Source organism: Pelophylax lessonae (assembly GCF_965119305.1).
Source record: "Pelophylax lessonae genome assembly, chromosome: 11".
Lineage (NCBI taxonomy): Eukaryota > Metazoa > Chordata > Amphibia > Anura > Ranidae > Pelophylax > Pelophylax lessonae.
The window spans coordinates 49853018-49878882 of NC_138778.1; positions in this window are offsets into that span (position 1 = coordinate 49853018).

The following is a 25865-nucleotide window of genomic DNA, read 5'->3' on the forward strand; positions in this document are numbered from 1 at the left end:
GGAAAAAAAAATGTTACTCAAGTACTGAAAGTAAAAGTACAAGTACTGTGTTATGTAGTTATTAAAGAAAGAAGTCAAAAGTTTGAACATCATATTGATTTTTTATTATTTCAAATGCAGCTTTTATTTATACATACAGTAGCTTTTATTTTCGTATGCGCTGATAATACACACGTTTTGAGCTTCATGAAACCTGCCATCTACTGTTCTGGCAGTGGTAATTTTTATAATAGTAACGAGTAACTATGCAGCACAAAAAAAAAAATATCGGAGTAGAAGTATTGAAATCATCGAAAAATGTAGTGAAGTAAAAGTGGAAGTAGGAGAAAAAAATTCTACTCTAGGAAAGTACAGATACCGCCTTTCAGTACTTAAGTACAGTAGTGAAGTAGTTCTACTTAGTTACTATACATCTCTGGTAATGACCTGTAATGTGGGGTTAGTGTTAGGGTAATTAGGGATAGATTAGGATTAGGGGGGTATTTTTATCTCAAAAAGTTGTATGTGGCTGAAACTCCGCTTTAATCGTTGATAAATATACCTCACAGTGAAAAAAATGAAATGCTACATTATATCAAATATAATAAAACAATCAAACAATTTCAGCCTGTCTATTCATTCTGATCTAATGAAAAATATATTTATACAATATATACTGTATATATACTTGAAGGGGATCATAAAATGCCAAAAAATTGTTACATTTTATGACATACCTACATACTATATATATATATATATATATATATATATATATATATATATATATATGCTATATTACATTTCATTCAATGACCTTCTTGTCCGCTAACATATAAATGACATTTCCATTTCAAATTCATCAGCGCTCCGCAATGTAATGTATTTATTTCCATTTTAATGTGTTGTGTATATAACATATTCCAGCCTCACTAAAAGTCAGGCTATATCAACAGAGTGGGCCGATGTTTGCCAGGCACCTTTAATGGCCTGTATATATTACTAGAGCAGAAAGACACTAGTAGAGGCAATTTTCTAGTGAATATGAAAAATCAGGTTACATGAAATGGTCCTCACACTGCAACAAAATGACTCAACCTGGTAGATATTTTGCACGTTTGTAAATGTGGCTAATAAAAGAGATGGCTGGCTATTAAGAAGCACATTGAAGAGTGAACTTACAATAACCCCTATGTTATGTCTTTATACACTCACAGAGCAGAAGGGAAGTCGTGACATTGCGAATAAATTAAAGGTACGCCTTGATAAGGGTTGGAAAATTTAGCATTTGAGTAAATGCAGGACAAAAGACTGTAAAAAAAAAAAAAAAAAAAAAACAATCTTCTGGTTCTCCATAACCTGCTTTCTGGGAACACCTAAAACAACTTCTAATGCTGTAGGCCTAGCATTTGTACAGTATATGCAAACCCAATAATTAAAATCTAATATAAGCCTCCATTATGGAATGGGCTCAAATTCTTAATGACAATATGTCTATGGAGACCCAGATGGCATCTGACAGAACTTAATCAAAGAGGGCTTCCTATACTTGGGCTGGCTAGCCCTTACCAAAGGGACAAACACAAAAATGTTTCTCATGCGATAACAGAACGTATGATTTTTGTTTAATCAGTACATTATTCGTCAGAAAAAAATCAGAACACCAAGACCACGCATGTTCAGAAACTGAAGAACACATTATTTTTTTTATTTATTTTTTTATCCGCGGTGGTGCAAAAACTACAAAGAAAAAAAAATTGTAAGTAAACACAAAAAAGGTGCATGTGAACACACACAAAAAATAATGCACCTAAAGGTGTGCTTTGTCCACCCCCTGAAAAGGGAAGGCCTCTACCCTGATTCCCACGGGGCGGAAGGTTCCTGACAGGGACAAAGGGTTTCCAGTGGTCTGCCTAGCCAGAAGGCCTGGCAGACCCCATTCTTCTGGGCAGCCGAAGCAGCACCCGAATACTAGGTCGAGGTCGAAGAAAGACCCCCCAGGGACAGAAGAGGAAGAAACCAGAAGGCCACACATCCTCCCCTTAGACTTCAGGGCAAGCCCAAAGACTCACACCCTCCATCCTGGTGAGAAAAAACACATTATAAGGCCCCTTGCACACTGCAGCTTAAAAATGCTCAGTACGGCTTTTTTTTTTTAGCTAAATTAGAGCCCATTCATTGTAATGTGCCTATGTACACAAGCGCGTAAATGAGCGCCGCGTATTCTTCAGTAAGAACAAAATAGAAAAATCTGCATTTTTGGACAGTAATTTACGCCTAATGCGTGCAAATACGCGCAAATACGCGCACACGATCATACTGTTGATCTGAAAAAAAAAATTGCATATTCAGAGGAGCGAATTTACGCAAATTTACACGAATTTACGCTAATTTGCGCAAACGCATATGCGCAAAGATACATGCAAATGCGCGCTTTTCAATTAGACAAAAATTACGGCTGAAAAAGGAGATGCTCAAACAGGAGTATCGTGTGCAAGAGGCCCAATAAAATACAACTTATTACATCACTTCCGAAGTTGTATTCTTTCGTACGAGAATTTTGGTAAATTTAGTAACCTCTTCATTTTCTATATGGAGACTAGCTTGCAAAAAAACAAAAAGGGGCGATCGTTCGTCTGTTATTCTCATCGTGTGTACAAGGCTTTAGGGACTCCAACTTTTTCAAGAACCCTAACTTACTAAGTCACAGCATGTGATGTCCTTACACTTACCAGTATATACCTTATATTTACCATCTCTTCCTGCTAGGTTTCTTTAACTTGTCCCTCCTGATTGTTGTATTCAGTGCTCATAACCTTTTTTTACCTAAAAAAAAGTCCCTCGAGCCCAATCCTGCTATTTTTCATTTTGACATTGTACTAGGTTTTGTATTGTACAACATATAAAAAGAAAATAATTATATTTTGATCTAAAATCTAATAATATAAAATTTTAATAGGTTTATGTAATTTAAAAAAAAAATAGTTTTCAATTTTTTTTCAATTCAAAACCATAGTTAAAATTTAAGATGTAAACCCTAACTTCCCCTATTTGTTTTTTTCACAACTGAGCATTTTTCAGCTCGTTGAACGCTCATCTCTAAAGTCTTAAAAAGCTCAACAAGCAGAATCTTATTAATTTCAATGGCCCCTGCTCACATATGAGTGTTTTGTCGACCTGAAGCAAAACGTCTGATGCTCAAAAAAGTACATGAGCTTCTTTTTTGGCTGATTACAAGCGTTTTTGTTGGATGTCAATGCCTGTCTTCAAACACCTGCAAAAAACACCTGAAAAACGCCTGAAAAAAGCCCAAAAAAACGCCTGAAAACAATACGCTCAGGTGTGAATGGAGCCTTAAAGTAGAACTAAAGACAAAACTTTTTTTTTTCCATTTTGAATAGAGTAATAGAGGGTTATAACCCCTGTCAATGTTTTGGCCCTTCACTTCCTGTCCAAAAGCCAAAACAGGAAATGAAAGGAAATCCCTCCAGAGTGAGATTCCTTCACTTCCCTACTTCTAGCGACAATCCGAAATTTGAGACTTTTTTTTAACTTTCACCTTCACTGTCCATTGTGTGCCATCACTGCTGCATGTTGGCAATCTGAGTGAGATCCGGAGTGCTGAGTTTGGGGTGCCGACAGCCAGAGTCACCTGTAAATAAATGCACATACTCGCCAGCACACCAAGGATCCTCAAATGTCGGCCAAAGGTTTTCATTGCAGAAAGATCACATCACAAAAACAAGTGCAACGTTTCGGAGCCTCGCAAGACCCCTTCTAATCACAAGCCTGATGAAAGGGTCCTGCGAGGCTCAGGAATGTTGCACTTGCTCTTGTTATGTAATCTTTCTGCAATAAAAACCTTTGGATGACATTTGAGGATCCTTGGTGTGCTGGTAAATATGTGAATTTATCTGTGATGTTTTCAGCAACCACCTGGTAGTCGCTGCAGCACCCAATATTGAGAAACCTTGTTCCCAGGGACATGTGCAAGGGGAATATAGACAAACCAGACTCACCTAGGTGCAGATCAGACAGTGGGATCAACGCTGTGTGTGAAAGGATGATGAGTTGAAATATTGCTGGGACTGGTGAGCTGCTGCTGCTGTGGGGACCTACTATCTGCTGCTAGAGAGACTGATCCCTTTAGGAACTGACCCTACAGCCATCTAGTAGTCTTATTGCTGCCTGTAAGCTTGACTAGGTCTATTCTCATGTGAACCAATGGTACAACGGTCCCAACTCTAGCCGGCTGAAGAGTTAAGACTAAACACTACCCCTCTACAGCTGCTACACAGAGGCCTTCACCTATTGTTTATACTAAAAGGGACCTCTCAGAGGACATTGCACCACATCCTAGCTATTCTCCTACAGTGCACTCTAGACTATTTATAGTATTATTATTCACATTGCTGTTAATGCTTATATGCACAGTCTGTTGCTGAATTTGCTGATGTATGTGTTGATTCCAGTCTAGTGGTACAGAACTCTATTCTAAGTTACTTTGGCATAGTGATTATACTGTCTAGCAGACTGTGTCTAAAGCTAGATTCTGTATGCTCATTTATGTTTAAACCGCCATTCATTCTAATCTATACCATTATATTGAGATCATTTACAAGTGTCTATTTCCTGGTACTAATTCACAGCCAAGTTAAAGGTATCTACACTTGTGTTCCTATAAGTGCTTGCAGTGATTCTAATTCAACCAGGTGTGTCTGAGGGGCTGAGGTTGTTCTTGGAGTCGAGGTGCAGAATAGAAAACCAAGATTAACAAGTGCCTCCATCATGGGTAGTGCTTGCACCCTGTCCCTAACATATAGACTGATTATAATATGCAACCCCCATAACACTTTACCATATTTCCTAAATTACCCAATAAAGATTGAATCTATCTGAAATGTAACCCATAACCTGATCATAACACTTAACTTACATTTTTTTTACTATTAAATTATTATTTTCAAAATAAATATTTTTATGACCAATAAGGGCCGGTTCACATAGGAGCGACGCTACTTTCAGGGGTGACCTCCGAGATCGCGGTGCGAGCAGCGCGCCGCGACCTCGGAGCGGCCGCCACGGACTTCATAACATTGAAGTCTATGGCGGTCGCCTCCTGGTCGCCCCAAAGAAGCTCCGGACCCTTTTTCTAGGTCGGAGCGACTTGTGTCGCTCCTATTAGAACGGGTCCGCAGCTTTCCTATGGGAGGCGACCTGCGGCGACCTGTGAGGCGACCAGGTCGCCTCACAGGTCGCCCTAGTGTGAACCGGGGCTAAAGTTGGCAAAAAACATTGTGGTTGATTTGCTAAAACGAATAGACTGTGCACTTTGCAGGTGAAAATGCTCCAGAGTTTAGTAAATGAAATGAAGCTCTGTTGACTTCCATCATCCAATCTTGTGAAAGAAAAAATGCTGAGTTTTTTACTAATCTGAAATGGGATGCATTGTTGTCTAAGGGACAAATATAGAAAATACATTTGAGTGCAGTAATTTACTTGTGTGTTTACTCTTTTAATGTTTATGTGAGAATAAGTGAGTATAAGTGAGTATATTACAATCCTGGCAATGAAGAAGAATTTTACTCATCTATACGCTTGCACACCTTTACTCACCTATACTCACCTATACTCAACATTACCCGGGTCTTTACATACAGTTTTTGGCCCCTTGCACACGGGTGTCACAAGTTCCTGGTTAAACATCAGTAAATGATGACGCCCATGTGTAAGGGGCCTTAGACTGCCTCTCTAAAAATGAAACTCCATAAGGCTCCATCTGAACAGAGAAGACAGGGAGGGGAGGAAGGAAATCATTTATTCAGTTATGTGTATAAATTTCAGCTCTTGCTGTAAATATAAAAAAAACATTTTTTTTTTAAATAACCAGCAAATAATAGGCAAGTAAGATAAGAAATAAAAATGTCTCTTAGTCCATATAAATATAAATATAACATATTCTTCCACTTCATTCACCTGATTAAAAATAAAGAAAAAAAACAGCTACATTCCCTTTTACCTAAACCTTTAAATATAACCATAACACCTAACCCTAGCACTGCACCTTTTCCCCTAAATCTGATTCCTAAGTTTAACCCAAATGCTAACATTCTTCTTACCCCTTAAAGTGGTTGTAAACTCCTGGAAGTTTTTTTTTTTTCTTACCTGCAAGATAATGTCATAATGTGCTAGTATGCATTGCATACTAGCACATTATGTTAAACTTACCTTAAAACAAAGCTGTTCCAGCGCCGAGATGTCAGAGCCTTATTATAGGCTTACCTATAGGTAAAATTTAGTGATGGAAGTTTACTTCCTCTTTAAACAACTGGATTTACTCTATCAGGCACTGAAGGTAAGAAATGCATCCAGTCCATTGTTGAACATTATCGGTTAGGGATTTGTTGCACAAAAAAAATGTACCTGGGCATGATATCAGCATATGACTAAAGCCAAAAAGGAAACAGGGTGGCAATATACCCAGCTGGGAAAGAAAGAGAAGCGAAAGAAGGAGCATGTACTCAGTGGTTCCTGCAAAGGTAAGGATTATATTTTCCTAAAGACTAATTTTACATTTGAGACTGTCTTAAAATCTCCCATGAAAAGTGTAATCTGATCATGGATAGAGAGCCTGTACCCTAAATGTGATTTGCAGCTTAGTCAAAAAAACACTCCACCCAGTAAGAATTCCCGTTGTGCTTCTTGCATTCTATTTTACCACAATCCTTTATTTTAAATATAATACTTAACTGTCCCATTTTTTATAAAATCATTTTTAGAGTTTAGGTACTTTTAAAGGTTTTGGTAGATGGTGTAGAAGGTACAAAGTTCAAATGTGATCATGCTATGGCCCCTCTTAATGTATGTATTATTAACAAGCAGTAAGTGGACTAACCTCTGTAGCTGCAAACACTGCGGAGCAAATCATCCTCAAAGTTTGAAGAAGCACTGAAATCTTTATCTAAGCCAGCTCAGTTCACCCTTCTCCTCCTCCCAGTGGTTACTCAGCAGTCTTCCTGCCTTCTAATCTCTAAGGTATACACAGAGCTAGAGCTCTGGGAAGATGGGCGTAGGGTGAGCTGAGTTGCTGAGATCCTTCAATCAGCAGCCTTTCAGGTGGGAGCATCCCTGCCCCTTTTTTGGCATTTATGTCTATATGTCTATATGATTTATTGTATTTGATGCAAATGTATAATTATATTAATTCACTGTATGTTTTAAGCGGTGTAGGAAGAGTGGATTGTGTTCTTGCGGTCCCCTCCCGAGCACGCTGAACAAAAGATATGTATTTTATGTTTAATGAAAGTTGTTATAATAGGCTGTTCTTTAATGTATTTTTTGTTTTGATTATTCTACAGTTATCCCTCTGAACATCTACCTGTACCCCTGTACCCCTGAAGAAGCAGATTACTCAGCGAAACATGTAGGGTAGTGGGTTAGTTGTATATCCAGGGAAATACATGGGGTCACACCGGATTTATCTGGTCCCCACAGTATCCCCTGGTGAATTCAACACATATGTTACAATAAGAGGTTTACAACTTGCTAAGACTTGTTTGTGTTATGTATGTTTGACCTAGTACTTATAATTTTTGTTCTCCTGTCTTCCCCCCTCTCTGTTGTATGTTTTTTGATATGTAAATAAAATAAAAGTTTTTATACCTTCTTTGGAGTGGTATTATACCATTACTATCTGTCTGAGACGGTACCTCATAAAGTCCCCACGTATGCCCCACATCATTTCATTCCCTGTTCTTCCAATATAATTGGGATGTGGTACCTTTAACCGACTATTGTTTGGTAAATAGAGCTTTACCTGCTTGTTATTTTTGCGTTTCTGAGATAATGACTTGAACAAACTCTTGAGTGCCGGTTCACACTTATGCGCTTGCGCTTGCAATGCGAATTTGCAGTGCGAGTTTCCCTTGTGTTTTTCAATAGTACCAGCGCGATTGTAATGAAAATTTTATTGCGTTGATTATGTTAATTAAGCTCAGGAGGGGTGGAGCTGAGGGGAAAATCAAACAAAAAATAAAAATTCGCACATAAGAATTCGCACATATCTGAACTGATAATGCGAGTCCAGACCGATTTACATTGATGTCTATGGAGACTAAATTCGCAACGCAACTCTGTAAACTCGCACAAGACCCTTTTTATCATCGCATCACATTCGCATCTGGATCGCAACGCATAGATGTGAACGAGCGTCACGAATTCAATGAATTTTGTAAATGCATGCGATTGGAGACTATTTAGAACGCATCGCATTCGCAGTACAAGCGCATAAGTGTGAACCGGCACTTAAAGTGCTTCTCTTGTGATTGTGATGTCACAGAGAATGAATTGCTCCATAGTGCCTGTAGCTATAGAGGTCAGTGTGAGCTTGTTTTAAATTTTATTTACTTTTTGTTAAAAATATGTAAATTTTTAAATGTCCACAGCCTGGTCCCAGTTACATTGTAATGTGTCAGTTTTTTCATTTAAAAACTTGGAGTTTTGTACAAAGGATCTTTTAACAGAATGTTCTGTTTTACCATGATACAGCCCCAAACAATGCAGTTTTCACAGCAGCTTCCCTATTACTGAAACTCTTCTCTCGTCACTATTTTTTTGGCAGAGGATTAGTTAAGCTTTTTTTTTTTTTTTTTCTCTTCTGGGGTCTTGACGGTTTATGCAAATGATGTAGATGAGAGCTGTCCACAGCCAAATAGATAGTGATGGTGCCATCAAAAAATAATCTTTAAAAATGTTGATGTGATTGGTGGCTTCTCCTGGTGATGTAACTTTCTCTGACAGTGTAAATGCAAAATTAAAGAAGGAAATTGAAAGCAGAGTGAGCCAGAAGGTGTTTTCATCACAGACTCTCTTTTCTCTCTTCTCTTCAATTTTCTTCTCTTCACCTCTAGAAATGATGTGTGCTTTTTATTTATTTCAGCCTGTCAACTCAACAGTAAGCAGCCAGCACGGATGTTTCCCTAGTGACGTTCGGCACGCTTTGTCTTAACCCATTGTTCTATCTTATGTGTTTGTTCTACTAAAATGGAACACCACCAATCCCCAGATTCTGTGATGATCCTCCTGTATTAACAGCAAGATAATAAACAATTGAAACTGTATTAATGACAAGGTGGCAATAGTTGCAAATGGAGGGGATATGGTTTTATTGCCAGTATTGGATAGACTTCTTTACAGTATAAGTGACTTAAAGTAAAAGTTCATCTTTATAGTATCCTCAGACTGTAATATATTTGTTGCATGTTCTTTGCCTTCCGGATTATATTGAACTACCTTTCATCTCCCTCCTTAATCATCATTCTACACTATACCATGATGTTTAGGTCCTCTCCTGTCTGCTGGGATTGTGATGGTATAGCACTCCTTACCCCTGGGTTAGGGACCCCTAGGTGTCCCGGTAGGCTAGCATCCCAAAGCTAAGGGCAGAATTTTTGCTTCTTTGTGGGTCAAAAAAAATTAGATGCAAGCCACTTTAGAACATTTAAAGTGATACTAAACACATATTGTTCAACCTACATGATCCCTTCTCTTAAGGGTCGTTTCACACAGACTTTCTGCCCGGCGAACTCTGTTTTGCTCAGCGGGGATCGAACCACCGATCCCCACTGATCAGGCAGATGACAGCTCCATCCTTGGTTATTTTGCAGAGACAGAGCTGTCAGATCCCCGCTATCCTCTATGGGAGATCGGATGAAAATGGACCGCCTGTCCGTTTTCATCCGATCCGACCCTCCAGACGGATGGAAAACAGGGTTTCTATCCGTCTGGATTTCACGGACCACATTGGATCGGATAGCAGTGGGTGTCAGCGGAGATGTCACCGCTGACATCCCCTGCTCCATAGGGGTGCATGGAGCATCCGATCAGGTCCGCCTGTCAGTTTTTCAGGTGGACCTGATCGGATGCTCCATGCACCCCTATGGGACCTGATTGGATGCTCCTACACCTGATCGGAAAGCCGTGTGAAAGTGGCCTTATGTATACAGATGATGGTACTGTATTTATTTTAATAAAAGAGAAATCAAAGTGCATTTTTTTCATAATTGATATACATCTGTCATGTGGCCCAGCTCTTTCCCAGCCCATCTGCAAGGAAAAATCAGCAGGAGGGAGCTATTAACCTTCTGCTCCCGGTCACATGTTTAAAAAAAAAACAGCCTACGAAATACAAAGGAAAAATACAAATACAGTATCAAATAAATTCATTGTCATACAAATATGTACTTGAACTCAAATCTTGTTTATTTTTGTGCAAAAGTATGCTGTGTGCTATCTAGGGGGAGGTTCTGCCAACCACAGCCTGTTTCCTACTCCTCCAGCCTGTGCCTATAGTTTGTATGTACTTATCTGGGTAAGCATGACTTTATGATATGACCTTACTAAATTGACAAATGTAATGTATGCAAATATATAATTGCTTATGTGTACTTGTTATTTATGTCCAGCTTACTGTTAATCGGCAACACTCCTCCTAGCTAAGCCATTTCGGCGAAACATGTAGAGGAAAACAACAATTGTAGCCTTTTTGGAAAAAGAAGATGTCAACATCTTCTGCTGAATATGCTAAGGAAAATTGTATGTGAATTTTATGAAATTTAAATTAGTTTAATAAAGAAAATTATTTTTAAAAGAGAAGGCTTTATTTTTTCTAGATACTGTAATACTTACCTAGGTGGATGCAGTATCGGTGCAATGCTGCATCTATCCCCTGGTGCCTCTGCACTGAGAACCGAGCAATCAAACACCGCCGATCGCTCAGTTCTTCCAGGCCTCAAACAAAGGCCCTCCCCAGGCAGAAGGCTTGAGAGGCAACAACCTCCAACACAGCCTCCTCTTTTTGCAAGATTCCAGTAGGCAAAGACGTTTTTTAGGAAGGTAACCCCACATATTTTTATCCCACACCTGCATGCACCATTAGTGGATGGCCAGGGAGACATAAATATTAATAACTATTGTATCTTCTTGCTCTACTGTCAGGGACACTCCCCAACAGCAGACCAAAGGAAATGATACACTGAGATCTTAAAAAAAAACAGAGCTATTACGATTTAAGTCCAGGCTGACTACATCCTAGCTGCAACATTAAATGTATACTAGAAACACCCTAGCTTTTGACAGGGTTTCAACAATGTGTAATCTATGGAAGCTCATCTCTGGGCACAGTTAAGTCTCCATTCACACTAGTGCGACTTGTCAGGCGACTTGGTCAGCCTGACAAGTCGTGCACCGTTGCGGTCCATAGTGTAGTACAGGAATGGTTCTAATAGTAGCGACACAAGTCGCTCCGACTTAGAAAAAGGGTCCTGTACTACTTTGGGGCGACCTGGAGCGACTTGCATAAACATTCATTCTGTGAAGTCCGTGCAAGTCGTGCCAAAGTCGCGCTGCACGCGACTTCACAGGTCGCCCCCGAAGCCGTGCCGCTTCAGTGTGAATGCGGTCTTAGGGTTTCAAGAGACACTGTCACTGCCAATTCAGGACAGAATAACAGTGCCTCCTGGTTGCCCAGTCACTGCAAGATATTCTCACTTTCCCAATGCTTCCTCCTGGTTCAGCATTCCATCAGAGCCCTTTTTTATTTTCTGTAACAAATCAAGTTTACCAGGTTTAGGGAGCATGTGACCTTCCACATGTCCTCTGGCCTAAGCAGCCAATAATCACTCTCAGATGGATGTCCTGTAGCATCTTCCACCCAGGAGGACTCCTGCAGCTGGAAGGGAAAGCAGACTGGTGAGTACAGATGCTGTAACTTTGCTTTGAATGGCCAGGTGAGAGTGTTTTTACTAATGCAATTAATAGCTCACCTATGTTCACCATGTCCTCGCTTAGTAAATCTACACATCCAATGTACAGAGAACCTACTTCAAAGTTTGCTTTTATTTACTGTCTCCAGATCACCCAGCATTACCACTCTGCCTTTTTTCCCAACTCAGCATGCCTCTGCTTCCTATGATCTCACTGGTGATAAAAATGGATTAACAGTGCTTGTAAAACAGTCAGAAAATTAGCTTTAATCTAAAGCCAAAAGACAAAACGGATGCTGGAATGACACTAACCTGACTGACAGCCATAAATAATTTACCACTACACAAGCCAAATGATTCTTAAATAGGAAAATGTATGGAGGGTATACTTCTCATTTTTTTTGCACTAAACCTGTCATAAACATAGGCAATTCAGACTGTGAATACAATGAAAAATGCAGGAGCAGAAGCTATTTTTGTCAGCAGACCCAGATACAGTATGTAGGCAACTGAAATTAAATATAAGTCTTGACTTTTCATGGAAAGGTTGAGCTTGGCCCAGCCTCAATCTTTCCAATTGACCAGAAAGGCTTCTTACAACATTAAAGAACCAATATGGATGCTTAGTAGGTTGCAGGGACAAGGCACTGATTACATTGACAGGCAGATTTGTCTTTAAATTCAGCTGTCTATATATCTCAATCTACATTTGTAACCGAATTTCTAGTGCATTCTCCAAAACCCATGTAGTTTTAGCACCCTTAGGACCTGCTGGAATGCTTGGGTTCTTCAATCCTTCCCAGTGGAGACTTACAGCCCATTCACACTGCCGCGACAGGATTTTGTGGGGTGACCTGTGAAGTCGCGGAACACAGCGTGCACCGCGACCTCGGCGCGACTTGCACGGACTTCATATAATTGAAGTCAATGCAAGTCGCCTCCAGGTCGCCCCAAAGTAGTACAGGACCCTTTTTCTAAGTCGGAGCGACTTGTGTCGCTCCTATTAGAACGGTACTATTCAATGGCGAGCGACCTACCGCGACTTGTCAGGCGACCAAGTCGTCTGACAAGTCGCGCTAGTGTGAATGGACCCTTAACCTTACCTGAACCTGACAACACCCCAACAAACCAGTAACAAATTTAAGGGTTTTTATTAGGGCCAGGACAAGCCCTGAAAAACGGAACAATAGTAACACCACTCTTATCACAGTATGGCTTACATGTTATAGAACTATAAATGATAAAAGTAATGAGCAGAACAGTAGCACAAATAATACTTCTTTCCTTAACCGCTTGCCGACTGCGCACAGTATATTTACTGCGGCAGTCGGCCCCGGCCAGGCAGAGTGACGTAGGTCTACGTCGCTCGCCTGTCACTCCTTCCAGAGCCAATAGCGGGCGGGCGCGCGCCCGCCGAGGCGCGCGCCCGCCTCGGCTCGTTCACGGAGGAGTGCGGGAGTGTGACTGGCGGACTCGATGTCCGCCGGTCACACTACGATCGCCGCTACAGCGGGAGAAAGACAGAGCGGCTTGTGTAAACAAGCCACCTGTCAGTTCTCCCTGTGTAAAAGTGAAGATCAAACAGTTCTACTATGTAGAACTGTTGATCTTTGTTTTTACACTAGTAGACCTGTCCCTGCACAGTTAGAATCACGCCCCTAGGACACACTTAACCCCTCCCTGTCCAATACTGTTAACCCCTTCCCTGCCAGTGTCATTTTTGCAGTAACAGTGCATATATATAGCACTGATTACTGCAGTAATGTCACTGGTACCCCCAAAAGTGTCAAAAATGTCAGTCAAGGGTCCGATCTGTCCGCCGCAATGTCGCAGTACCGCAAAAAAAATCGCAGATCGCCGCCATTACTCGTTAAAAAAAAAAACACCAAAAATGACAAAAATCTTTCCCTTTGTTAGTAAACGCGATAACTTTTGCGCAAACCAATCAAAATACGCTTTTTGCGATTTTTTTTACCAAACATAGGTAGCGTAAAACAAATTGGCCGAAAATTTTAAAAAATTTTGATTTTTACATTTTTTTTTGGGGGAATTTCATATAAAAAAAAGTGAAAAATATTGTTGTTTTTGCAAAAATTACGCTATTTTTTTGTTTATAGCGCGTGATCAAAAAATCGCACAGGTGATCAAATACCACCAAAAGAAAGCTCTGTTTGTGGGAAAAAAAGGACGTGAAATTCATTTAGGTACAGCGTCGCACGACCGCGCGATTGTCCGTTAAAGTCACGCAGTAAAAAATCGCAAAATAACCCCTGGTCTTTTAGCAGGAAAATCCTCCGGTGGTAAAGTGGTTAAAGTGTTACTAAACCTACAACAGTAAAATCAGTCTGTATATGCAGTAAAGCACATATGTTATACTCACTGTGGAACTTAAGGGGTTAATCCTGCGGATTGTGTAAAAAGGCTGTTTAATCCTGACTTCTCCGTTCCTCCCCTTATTCCACTGTTTTGAATCCATCTCCTGAAAGAATAGAGCCTTGGAGGCTCTCTGCAAATGCTAAGTTTGGTGTCTATTGCTAGAGAGGTTTTTTCTTAGGAGGGTGCATGTGATAAGCACAGGGCCAATCAGCACTGCCCATATAGAGGGTCAAGGGTCTTTCAGCCTTGTAGGACAGTCAGAGTAGAATGAAAGCTCCCCCTACAAGCTTTAACCAGACACTCATAGAAGTCATAAGACTGCTATATACTGCTGATGAGAAAAGGCATTTAGCAGTTTATATTTACTAAAAGAATTGCATTTCCATGTTCTGTGTACTGTGGGAGACAGATATAGCGAATGCAGGGTTCTGGGTTTAGTAACACTTTAAATTGCTTGTAAAGAGTCCAGCCAAAACACACTTGTGTAAATAAAGGTAACAACATTATCACTTAACAACAGCAATAGCAGAAGCAAATATCACCACATAAATGAAGGACACTAATAGCAAGATGGTCCCTCTATCTTTTTTAGATCCTGAAGATACTTAAACTCTGTTACAGCATTCTCATGCAACATAAAAGTGTTTATAATCCAAGGGAATACTCCCAAAGCATCCTTTGAAACTCCCAAGGCAAAGTCCCAAGACAGTCAGCAAGTCCAGCCTCCCACCATTGAAGCTGTGTAGGTGACCTTAGATCAACATTCCGTTCCTAGAAGGCAAGGTGAGAGCTCACACCACATTTCGGGTCTTCCCTCTTAAGCCTGCCCTAGTATCTGAAGTCCACGTGATCCTCTCTCAGCACAGCAGCACTCCCCCTGCAGCCTAGATCCCCTAATGGCACAGTTGCAGCCTCACATCTCTCCACCCCATTGCACTGCTATCCCTGCTGAACACCCTCTCCCTCTGGTTCTCTCCCTATATTCACTGCCCCCCACCACACCTGCAGACTCCTAGCAGTTCTCCTCCTGGGTTCTCTCAAACCAAGCGCTGACTCCCTGCTGCTCTGCACACAGCATAGCTTTACACAGAACAATCTCCCCTGGCTCTTTACCCAGGCTCCCAGCAGCTCTGGACACTGAAAAAAAAAAAAAAAAAGCCTGAGCTTTCTGGCATCAACTTCTGAAAGGGGCTACACAATCTCCTTACCCAAAAGACTTTCGTCCTCAGAGTAATGGTAATTAAATCTAACGAAACCTCAATAACTTTGATGTTGAACCAGATAACAATTAATGACACATGGAGCGAGCAAAGAAACCTCCCACAATGATGTATAGGCCGATTGGCTGGGGGTATCATTCACTGGTATGGTAGCAAGTCATTCTTGTACATTAGGGAACCTGCATAGGTTGGTGATAACCTCTTCATGGCTTTTCCCTTTTGAGCCATAAGTTATCCTCTTGGAAGAACCATTTTGTCACTTGACCCTTTCCTCTAGAGTCTCTTAAAGCGTAGTTCCGGCCACAAAATCGACATAATCGATTTTGGGCCATCCGCTTGCTTTGGTCACCTGAAAAAGAAATGGATAGTTACGATTTTTTTTTTGTTTACTTACCTTGTTATTGAAGAAAAATATACTCACCTTTCTTGCACTTCCTCCCTCTGCGGCCGCGGCCCGTGCCGTCACTTCCTCTTTGCATTGATTCCTGGGAGCTGAACGTCATCGCTCCCAGGAATCAATGCGCCTGCACCGGCCCCGCTCGTCACTTCCGGTGCAGCACCTCATTCCCTGCTAAACAGCTTCTGGGCATGCCCAGAAGCTGTGGAGGGATGACCCGCCCGCACCGGAAGTGAGTGGGGCCGGTGCAGGCGCATTCTGGGAGAAGAGGACACGGAAGAGGACGCGCTGGCTTCAGCTGCCCACATCCGAGATGGCAGTGCTGGAGAAGAAATTTTCAAGGTAAGTATTTCTTCTAAAAGGTAAGTGCGACTTGAGACAGTACAGAGGCTATCCATTGTGGAATGTACTAGCCCTGACTGTCCCGGGGGTATTTTTAGCTAAATTTCACCCCCGTGGCCAGGACTCCGCTTTAAATTCTTCAATTTGCTTTCTCAAACCTTTCAGACCTCCCTGCAGCATTCCTCAAAAAAAGTTTCTCAAGGTGGTTTGTCTTCCTGTATTTGTGTGCGATGCAGAGTACTCTCAGCACACTCCATGTCAACTTCATGGAGAAGCACTCCCGCTCTTGGATTCTGGGTCTGAACTCTTTTCTTCCATTCTGGCAGTATTGGAGCATCTGCTGGATATACACATTCCATAGGGATGTAATTTTCTGCTCCACCTGTAAAATAAAAGGAAAAATAAAGGTAGGTGGGTTCATCTGCTGCATGTGGGTCCATAACTTCACCAAAAAGTCAGTGGTGTTGCAGACACTGGCCCAGATCCTCTTGTGGGCCTTCTTGTCTTGAATAAAAAGCTGGTACACCAGCTGCAGCATGGGGTGCACACCATTTGATAAGGCGTCACACTTAGAAGCAATTGGATCCAGGAGTTGTCTCACCAGATCTGAGCTTGTCCCCACAATTAAAGAGCTTCTTTTTTTCTATTAACTTTGAGGGCCTGGGACACACCATGGCTGGCGCATTGAAGGTCCCTGGCTGTCCAACAACTACAGGGTCAAATGACAACATGATCTTCAGCTTTTAAAGGAGAATCCAGATGACATTTTAGTGGATGGTGTGCATCCCTTTCCCAAAAAACTCAATGTTTAACCACGTAAGCCCCGGAAGATTTTACCCCCTTCCTGACCAGGGCCTATTTTGCGATTCAGCACTGCGTGAATTTAACGGACAATTGCGCGGTCGTGCGACGCTGTACATAAACAAATTTTATGTCCTTTTTTTCTCACAAACAGAGCTTTCTTTTGGTGGTATTTGATCACCTGTGCGATTTTTTGATCATGCGCTACAAACAAAAAAAGAGCGTCAATTTTGCAAAGATAACAATTTTTTTCACATTTTTTAAAAAAAATGTAAAAATCAAAATTTTTTAACATTTTCAGCCAATTTGTTTTATGCTACAAATGTTTGGTAAAAAAAAAATTGCAAAAAGCGTATTTTGACTGGTTTGCGCAAAAGTTATCGCGTTTACTAACAAAGGGAAAGATTTTTGTCATTTTTGTTGTATTTTTTTTTAACGAGTAATGGCGGCGATCTGTGATTTTTTTTGCGGGACTGCAACATTGCGGCAGACAGATCGGACCCTTGACTGACATTTTTGGGGTTGCCAGTGACATTACTGCAGTAATCAGTGCTATACATATGCACTGTTACTGTAAAAATGACACTGGCAGTGAAGGAGTTAACTGTATTGGAGAGGGAGGGGTTAAGTGTGTCCTAGGGGCGTGTTTCAAACTGTGATTGGCTGTGGCTACTAATGTAAGAACAGAGATCAACGGTCCTACATAGTAGAACCGTCTGATCTCCATTCTTACACAGGGAAGAATGACAGGCGACTTTGTTTACATTAGCCGCCTGCCTTTCTTCCGGTGTAACGGACGATCGCGAGTGCCTGGCGGACATCGGGTCCACCGGGCACACGCGCAGGGGGGGTTCGTGACCGCGCGGAAGCGTGCCTCTGGCGGCGCGCGCTCGCTCCCTAGACCCTCACAGGCTAGCGACGTAGCCCTACGTCGCTTTGCCTGTGAGTGGCTGACTGCCGACCAGAGTTGTATAAAGTACTCAAAACCCATACTTGAGTAAAAGTACAAGTGCTCGATCAAAAAGTGACTTGAGTAGAAGTGGAAGTGCTCGATCAAAAAGTGACTTGAGTAGAAGTACTAAAGAATTCAACATTTTTTGTACTTAAGTATTGCAAGTAGTTTTTTTAAAAATGTTGCTACTCAAGTACTGAAAGTAAAAGTACCAGTACTGTGTTATGTAGTTATTAAAGAAAGAAGTCAAAAGTTTGAACATCATATTGTTTTTTATTATTTCAAATGCAGCTTTTATTTATACATACAGTAGCTTTTATTTTCGTATGCGCTGATAATACACATGTTTTGAGCTTCATGAGACCTGCCATCTGCTGTTCTGGCAGTGGTAATTTTTATAATTGTAACGAGTAACTATGCAGCACAAGAAAAAAAAATATCGGAGTAGAAGTATTGAAATCATTGAAAAAATGTAGTGAAGTAAAAGTGGAAATAGGAGAAAAAAATTCTACTCTATGAAATTAAAGATACCGCCTTTTGGTACTTAAGTACAGTAGTGAAGTAGTTCTACTTAGTTACTATACATCTCTGCTGCCGACGTAAATAGTCATGCGGCGGTCGGCAAGCGGTTAATAAATGTTTATTAGCGTCTGGTTGAGGCATATTTTGGGTTGGAGCTAGCTGATCTAGCCATACACCCGAATGCCTCCCGATGCTGTATTTTCAAAATGGCCTTTTTTTACTTCATCTACAATATTCAAAGTTCGTCAAATCATTGTGCCTTGAAGTGTCCAGCCTTTTTCACAACTTTAACAATTTTTCTCAATCTAGCTTCTCCTGGTGCCTCCTTTTTCTGAGATTAGGGCAATCACAGCTTTCCTAAGGTTGGTGAGAGATTGTTACGTTCCCACTTGAATCTCGAACATATGCACCATTGACTTCTTAATCTCAGTGTGGGCTTGCTGTAAAGTGAACTGTAACTAGATCATCTGTGTTATTACCTGTATTAGGTCTCCAAGAACAGAAGACTCTTCACTTCCCACCTCTTTGGGTATACTCAAAGTACCCTGTATGGTAACCAGTGTGAAACCCGAGTAACTGGTTTCTGAGTCTTGGCTGCTAGCAGGGATTCTTCTTCTCTTACTATCTTGATGATGATGTTGTTTGCAGAAGACATCATCTGGTAATTTCTCTAGATTGGAGAAGCTTTCAGCAGCACAGGCAGCAGCAGAAATAAGTTTTCAATAGCTTCTATACAGCCACAGCTTTCATGGGCAATTATAGTTTGATGACAGGGTTGCTTTAAAATATACCAGTTAATGTCCATTAAACCATCCAAAATACTCTACTTAATGGTGTCATGGAACAATTACACATCTTAAGAGGATGGTGGTTGCTTAAAGTGTTACTATATCCAGGACCCTGAATTCACTCTATCTGGTCCCCCACATTACACGGAAATGAAACTATTTTAGTAACTATAAACTGCTAGATACCTTTTCTCATCAGTAGTATATAGCAGTCTTGGGACTTCTATCGATGTCCAGTTAAAGCTTGTGGGAGGAGTTTTCATTTTCATTTTACCCTGATTGTCCTATGAGGCTGCAGGATCCCTGACCCTCTGTCTGGACAGAGCTGATTGGCTCTCTGCTGATCACATACACTTCCAAGAAAAAAAAACTCTCTAGCAATACACAGCAAACTGAGCATGTGCAACTTTCAGCCAAGGCTCTATGCTATCGGGAGATGGTTTGGGGACAGTGGAAGAAGGGAGAGAGAGAAGACAGGATCAAACAGTCTTTTTACACAATGTGCAGGATTAACCCTTTAGGTTCCACAGAGAGTATAACAAGCATGCTTTACTGCATATACAGACTGATTTTACTGTTGTGAGTTTAGTAACACTTTAAAGTGAATCCTGATCTAAAATCTTTTGCATAAAGACTGTCAGGTTTTTGTATGTTTTCCATTGGGGAGAATTCCCTTCACTTATACTCCTAGAAAAAAGAAAGAATTGAAAGGAGATCTGTTCAAAGTGAAGAAGAATCTCCTCTTATTCAGTGACCAGAATAGATATCACAAGTAGAAAATTTGCTCTCGCCTTCTATTTAATAACAGCTTAAGAATTTTGTATTTACCATCACTCTCTTCCCCTGTGACCATGGCCAAATAGAGAAGAAGAATCTTCCCAGACACAGACAACAAAAAAAAATTGTATAGAGTTGTAACAATAAGTTTCTATGCATAGAGCAAATGCTTATGGGACTTTTGAAGAGTCACACCAAGAAAACGTGACAAGTCATTTCAAACATTTATAAAAAAACATTTACATCTTTATTATTCCCATTTCAGGCGTTAAAAAGCAAACAGTAGAAAAAAAAAAGTATTAATATACGCTATAATACACTGGGTTTGACATAACAGTGGAAATGTATGATTCAAATCAGACACTGATAAATTCTCTCTCTCTACGCGTTTCGTGAAGCAAAATTCACTTCTTTAGAAGGCAAAGTAAATTTCAGGCTAATAAGTGACATCTGTAGAGAGACTATGTCATTAAAGCAGAGTTCCAGGCTCCTTCAGAAAAAAAATAAAAGTCAGCAGCTACAAAAACTGTAGCTGCTGACTTTTAATATTAGAAAAAGAAAAACATGAGTGTGCCTCTAAGTGCAATATTTAATAAGCATGGGGCAAATTGGAAAGCTCATCTGAGGTAAGGTTGCTTCAGCGGCGGGGAAAAACCAGGCGTCCGAGCTGTGGGAAGGAAAGCCTTACTCCAGCATGCTGTCTCCGGAGAGAGATGAAGGAGTTCTGGATCTTTGCTGAAGATCTCTACTTTATTGCTGCTGGGACCAGTCTGGAGACTGCTAGCCATGATAAGAGATGGAGTGCAGTTGGTATCACTCCGCATGGGAGAGGAGCAGCACTACAGAGGAGGGATCAGCTTATGCGGCTCCTGCTCCCTACTACAGCTCCAACTTTTCAAGTAGTCCCTCTGCAATACCTGTGCGCCAGCATTTTATGTTTATGTTCATGACTTTTAATATTAGGGCACTTACCTTTCCAGGCATCCAGCAGTGTCCTCATCTGAGCCAATTATTTAAACGGCTATCGGGTGCTGGTGCCGCCATCTTGACTAAGGGAAACTGGCAGTGAAGCCTTGATGTATAACTAAAGACAAAACTTTTCTTATAGTTTGGATACAGTGGAGAAGTATTAGAACGCCTGTCAGTTTTTATTTTTGTCTGTTCCCCCTGTTAAGGAGATTCACCCTCTCTATTTGTCCTGTGTACCATTATAATTGAAAGTGAAAGTAAAAGAAAATCCCAAATTTTGGGTTGTCCCCAGAAAAGTAATGGAGGGGGAATCTTCCAATGGGGACACTAATTCTGCTGACCTGGGGGACCTCAAAGAATTCCCTTTAAGTGATATTAAATTCATGGGGTTTTTTTTTGCTTAAAAATAACAAACATGTTATAATTACCTGCTCTGTGCAATGGTTTTGCACAGAGCTGCCCAAATCCTCCACTTCTCGAGTCCCTCGCTGGCGCTCCTGACCTCTCCCTCCTGCAGAGTGCCCCCACATTAAGCAGCTTCCTCCACCCCTCTTTACTCATTGGCTTACTGACTTTAAATGACAGCAGCGGGAGCGCCAGCTGCTGTGTCTCAGCCAATCAGGAGAGAGAACCCGGGCAGCCGAGGTTCTTGTGCAACATCCCTGGATCGGGATGGGGCTCAGGTAGGTATTAGGGGGGCTGAGGGGGGCTGTTACAGACTGAAGGTTTTTTATCTTAATGCAGAGAATGTATTAGGATAAAAAAAAAACCTTCTGACTTTACAACCACTTCAATTTGGGGTTTCCTCTCACATCCTGTTTGGCTATGGGACACAGATGGCAAAAAAAATCTGACGGGGTTATAACTCTCCCTTGCTCTATCCAAAATGAAAAAAAAAAAAGTTAGATAAATAATAATGATGAGATGATGACATCGCTATGTTGTCTGGAAGTTTATCAGGCTATTTCAGATGAGTGACATTTTCACCACACCATGTGAGTTCCTCTAGCCGTCAGAAAACAAACTCACCAGATTACAATGAAAATGGGCCTTGAGTAGAGCTAGTAGTTTCAACGTCTCAACCTCCAATACTGGATCAATGCTCATAAAAGATAAATAAAAGCAGCACATAGCGTAATCCTGTTTTCAAAATGTATTGATCAACATCCCCCTTGAAATTAAACTCACATGATAAAAACATTTAGGGGACAGCAAATTTACACTGTTATACAAGCTGTACACTCACTACTTTACATTGTAGCAAAGTGTCATTTCTTCAGTGTTGTCCCATGAAAAGATATAATAAAATATTTACAAAAATGTGAGGGGTGTACTCACCTTTGTGAGATACTGTATGTCCTGCCTTCTTTTACAGGTAGGGTGTGCTTTAAAACTCTTTTTATATTGGGTAATTTTTAAGCGTGTATGCCTTATTTTTAACATGATCAAACTGTGGGTAGAATTTAGGCATTTTTGGTCAGCTTTCATTTGCTTCTAATTTTAATTTGCAAATGAAAAAAGGTGTGATTAATTAGTAAGTATACTGAAATGTTCTGCTACTCTGTTGTGTTTCATTCTCATCCCATTGTGGCAGGGTTAAATTGGCACTGAATCAAGGACCATCTGCAAATGCACAGATGAATTGTGGGATTTGATATAAAATTAGGCAGACCCACATGTTACTCTAGCAGAGCAGGGAAGTAATATATTATACTGTACAAGGGAGAAAGAAAAAAAAAAAAAATAGTTATTTTTGACAAAAAAATCAAAGTATGTTAGATAGTAGGTTTTGGCAGGCAGTGAGAAAATCGTATTCAGAAAACGATTGGTAAAACATTTTTTTTTCTCTCTTTCTTTTGAAAAAAGTCTTTTTTTTTTTCTTGAAGTACTTATATAGTACTGTCATTTCAGGGCAAAAATAATTGTATTCAGCTTTTAAATCTTTTCTCTTTAGCTTTACCACCTGCTTTCTAACATGATCCATTTTTTTCTTCCCATCAATTTCCCCTTTTCACATCACACATAATAAGTCTTTATATTGGTTAAAATAAAATAATTTGAATAGAATTAGAGGCACTCGTGTTAGCAGTTCTAAAGTGCCGCTCCTGCTATTCAAGGGGCTTTTATTCCTCATAATACAACATCACTGTCTTTAGAATTATGGAGAAGAGAAACCTAATTGCATAATGTATGTCCTTGGCTTTACAAAAAGCTAAAGATCCTATAGCAAACCAGTCCTTATTTGCATTAACTCGTTGTTAAATCAGAGTTTATTATGGTTATTGTACTAGTAGGGACTTGCAGTACTAAGGATGAAGTTAAGGCACCAGAATTTCAGACATTTCAGTTGAGGAACCCCTGGTACATGTGTCAGAAGATGTCACTTTCTCAAATTATGGGGACCCTGCATGCAATATTCCTTGCCAACCCTACAAACTTAATCTACCCAATCTAAAATATTCAAGGATGGAGATGGAAAAATATTCAAGGATGGAGATGGAGATGGAGAGAAGCTCCCTCCTACTTCTTTTGCCCCTGCACCACCTCTCACCCCTCTTTCTCTACTTATGTCTTCACCCTTATTGTGCTTCTAGACAAGCCTTCCTAAGCCCATAACATGAGTGCAACTTGATCAAGTTTACAGAAACACACAGAAAGCTAAATTAATCACTTCTGGATCGGAAGGTTTTCCTCCGTTAATGACCAGGCCATTTTTTGCGATTCGGCACTGTGTTACTTTAATGGGATATTGCACGGTCGTGCGACACTGTACCCAAATAAAATTGACGTCCTTTTTTTCCCCACAAATAGAGCTTTCTTTTGGTGTCATTTGATCACCTATGTGATTTTTATGTTTTGCGCTATAAAATATGCGACATTTCGGAAAAAATAAAACAATATTTTTCACATTCTGCTATATAACATTCCCAAAAAAATTATAATTTTTCATCCTTTTAGGCTAATTTGTATTCTGCTACATATTTTTGGTAAAGAAAAATCGCAATAAGCATATTTTGATTGGTTTGCACAAAAGTTATTGTGTCTACAAACTAGGGGAAAGATTTATGTCTATTTTATTTTTTTATTTTTTTTAATAGTAATGGCGGCAATCTGCGTTTTTTAGCGGGACTGCAACATTGCGGTGGACAAATCCGACCCCTAACTGACATTTTTGACACTTTTGGGGGGACCAGTGACATTACTACAGTAACCAGTGCTAAAAATATGCACTGTTACTGTAATAATGACATTGGAAGGAGAGGGGTTAACCCAGGGGCGATCAAAGGGTTAAGTGTGAGCCTAGGGGAGTGTTTGCTAACTGTATGGGGGAGGTAATTGTGAAATGATCATAGAGACCTGTGATCCTATAGAAGGATCCCAGGCGATCTGTGATCATTTGAGAGAGAAGAACGGTCAGCTGTTTACAACAGCTGACCGTTCTTCTCTCTCAGAAGGGAGCGATCGCGGATGGCTGGCTGCAATCGGTGCCGTCGGCCCCATGCATCGGCATCCCTGCTGCCTAGTCTGGGCAAGAGCGCACCAGCAGCGGTGCATGTTTGCCCCCCAGCACTATGCGCGTGACCGACGTAGGGCTACGTCGGTTTGCGCAGGAGAGGCTGCCTGCCGCAGTAGATCTGCGATGGGTGGTCTTAATCTGGTTAAAGTATACCTATGCCAAAAACATTTTCTTTAGACGAGTGGTCTCCAAACTGCAGCCCGGGGGCCAGATGTGGCCCTTTGCTTGCTTTTGCCCGACCCTTGGGGCACTATTTCTCCCATTTTTGTGAGGAACTATTCCTCCTACTGACACCAACAATTGCCCATAATTACTGCCACTGATCCATTAACGATAAAAGGAATTATTCCTCCCACTGACACCAATAATGCGGCATAATTCTTGCCACTGACAACAGTGATGGGACAATATTCCTCCCACTGACACCAATGATGCAGCACTATTCCTCCCACTGACACCAATGATGCAGCACTATTCCTCCCACTGACACCAATGATGGGACACTATTCCTCCAAATTATACCAATGATGGTTCACTATTCCTCCAAATGATACCAATGATGGTTCACTATTCCCCCCACTGTCACCAATAATGAGGCATAATTCTTGCCACTGACACCAATGATGGGGAACTATTCCTCCCACTGACACCAATGATGAGGAATTGTTTGTTCCCACACTAGGACATTTTCTACTCACAATGACCACAGTCCGACCCTCCCTAAAGCCAGTATCAGACCAATGATGGGGTACTATTCCTCCCACTGACACCAGTGATGGGACACAATTCCCCCTCCCCACTGATATCAAAGATGGGGAACGATTCCTCCCACTGACACCAGTGGTGGGGCACTATTCTTCCCACTGAAACCAGTGATGGGGCATTATTCCTTGCACTAACACCAATGATGAGGTATTGCTTGTTCCCACACTAGGACACTTTCTACTCACACTGACCATGGTCCAGCCCTCCATTTGTTTAGAAAGTTTGGAGACCCCTGCTTTAGACAGTTGTTACCAGAACAGATATATTCATAGGAAGATTTACTGTCACCTCCTTTTCTGGTGGCCACTGTAAAACTTTGGATTGTCCATCACTTTATGTCCCTGTGACAATGGCGCCTGGGGCAAATTGAGAATTTTACAGACAGTAAAAACCAACCTGATTGGGTTTCTGAACTTTCCCTGCTCTATTCAGTAAAAAAAAAAAAAATATTGGTTGTGGTTACATACTAGGGATGCCCTAAACCAAACATTCACTGGTGGTAAATCAATCACTGTTATTTAAAACACATGCACCAGGAAGATACAACTGCAGTGCATGCTTGGTGAATCTCAGATTTACTGATTTTTAAATTTAGCACTACCCCAATGGGAGCTGCTGGTTATGGATTCCCCTGGGTTACCCATAGCAACAACTTGACAATATAGCATATTCTAAGTGCTTGGTTCAGTCAGAAAAAA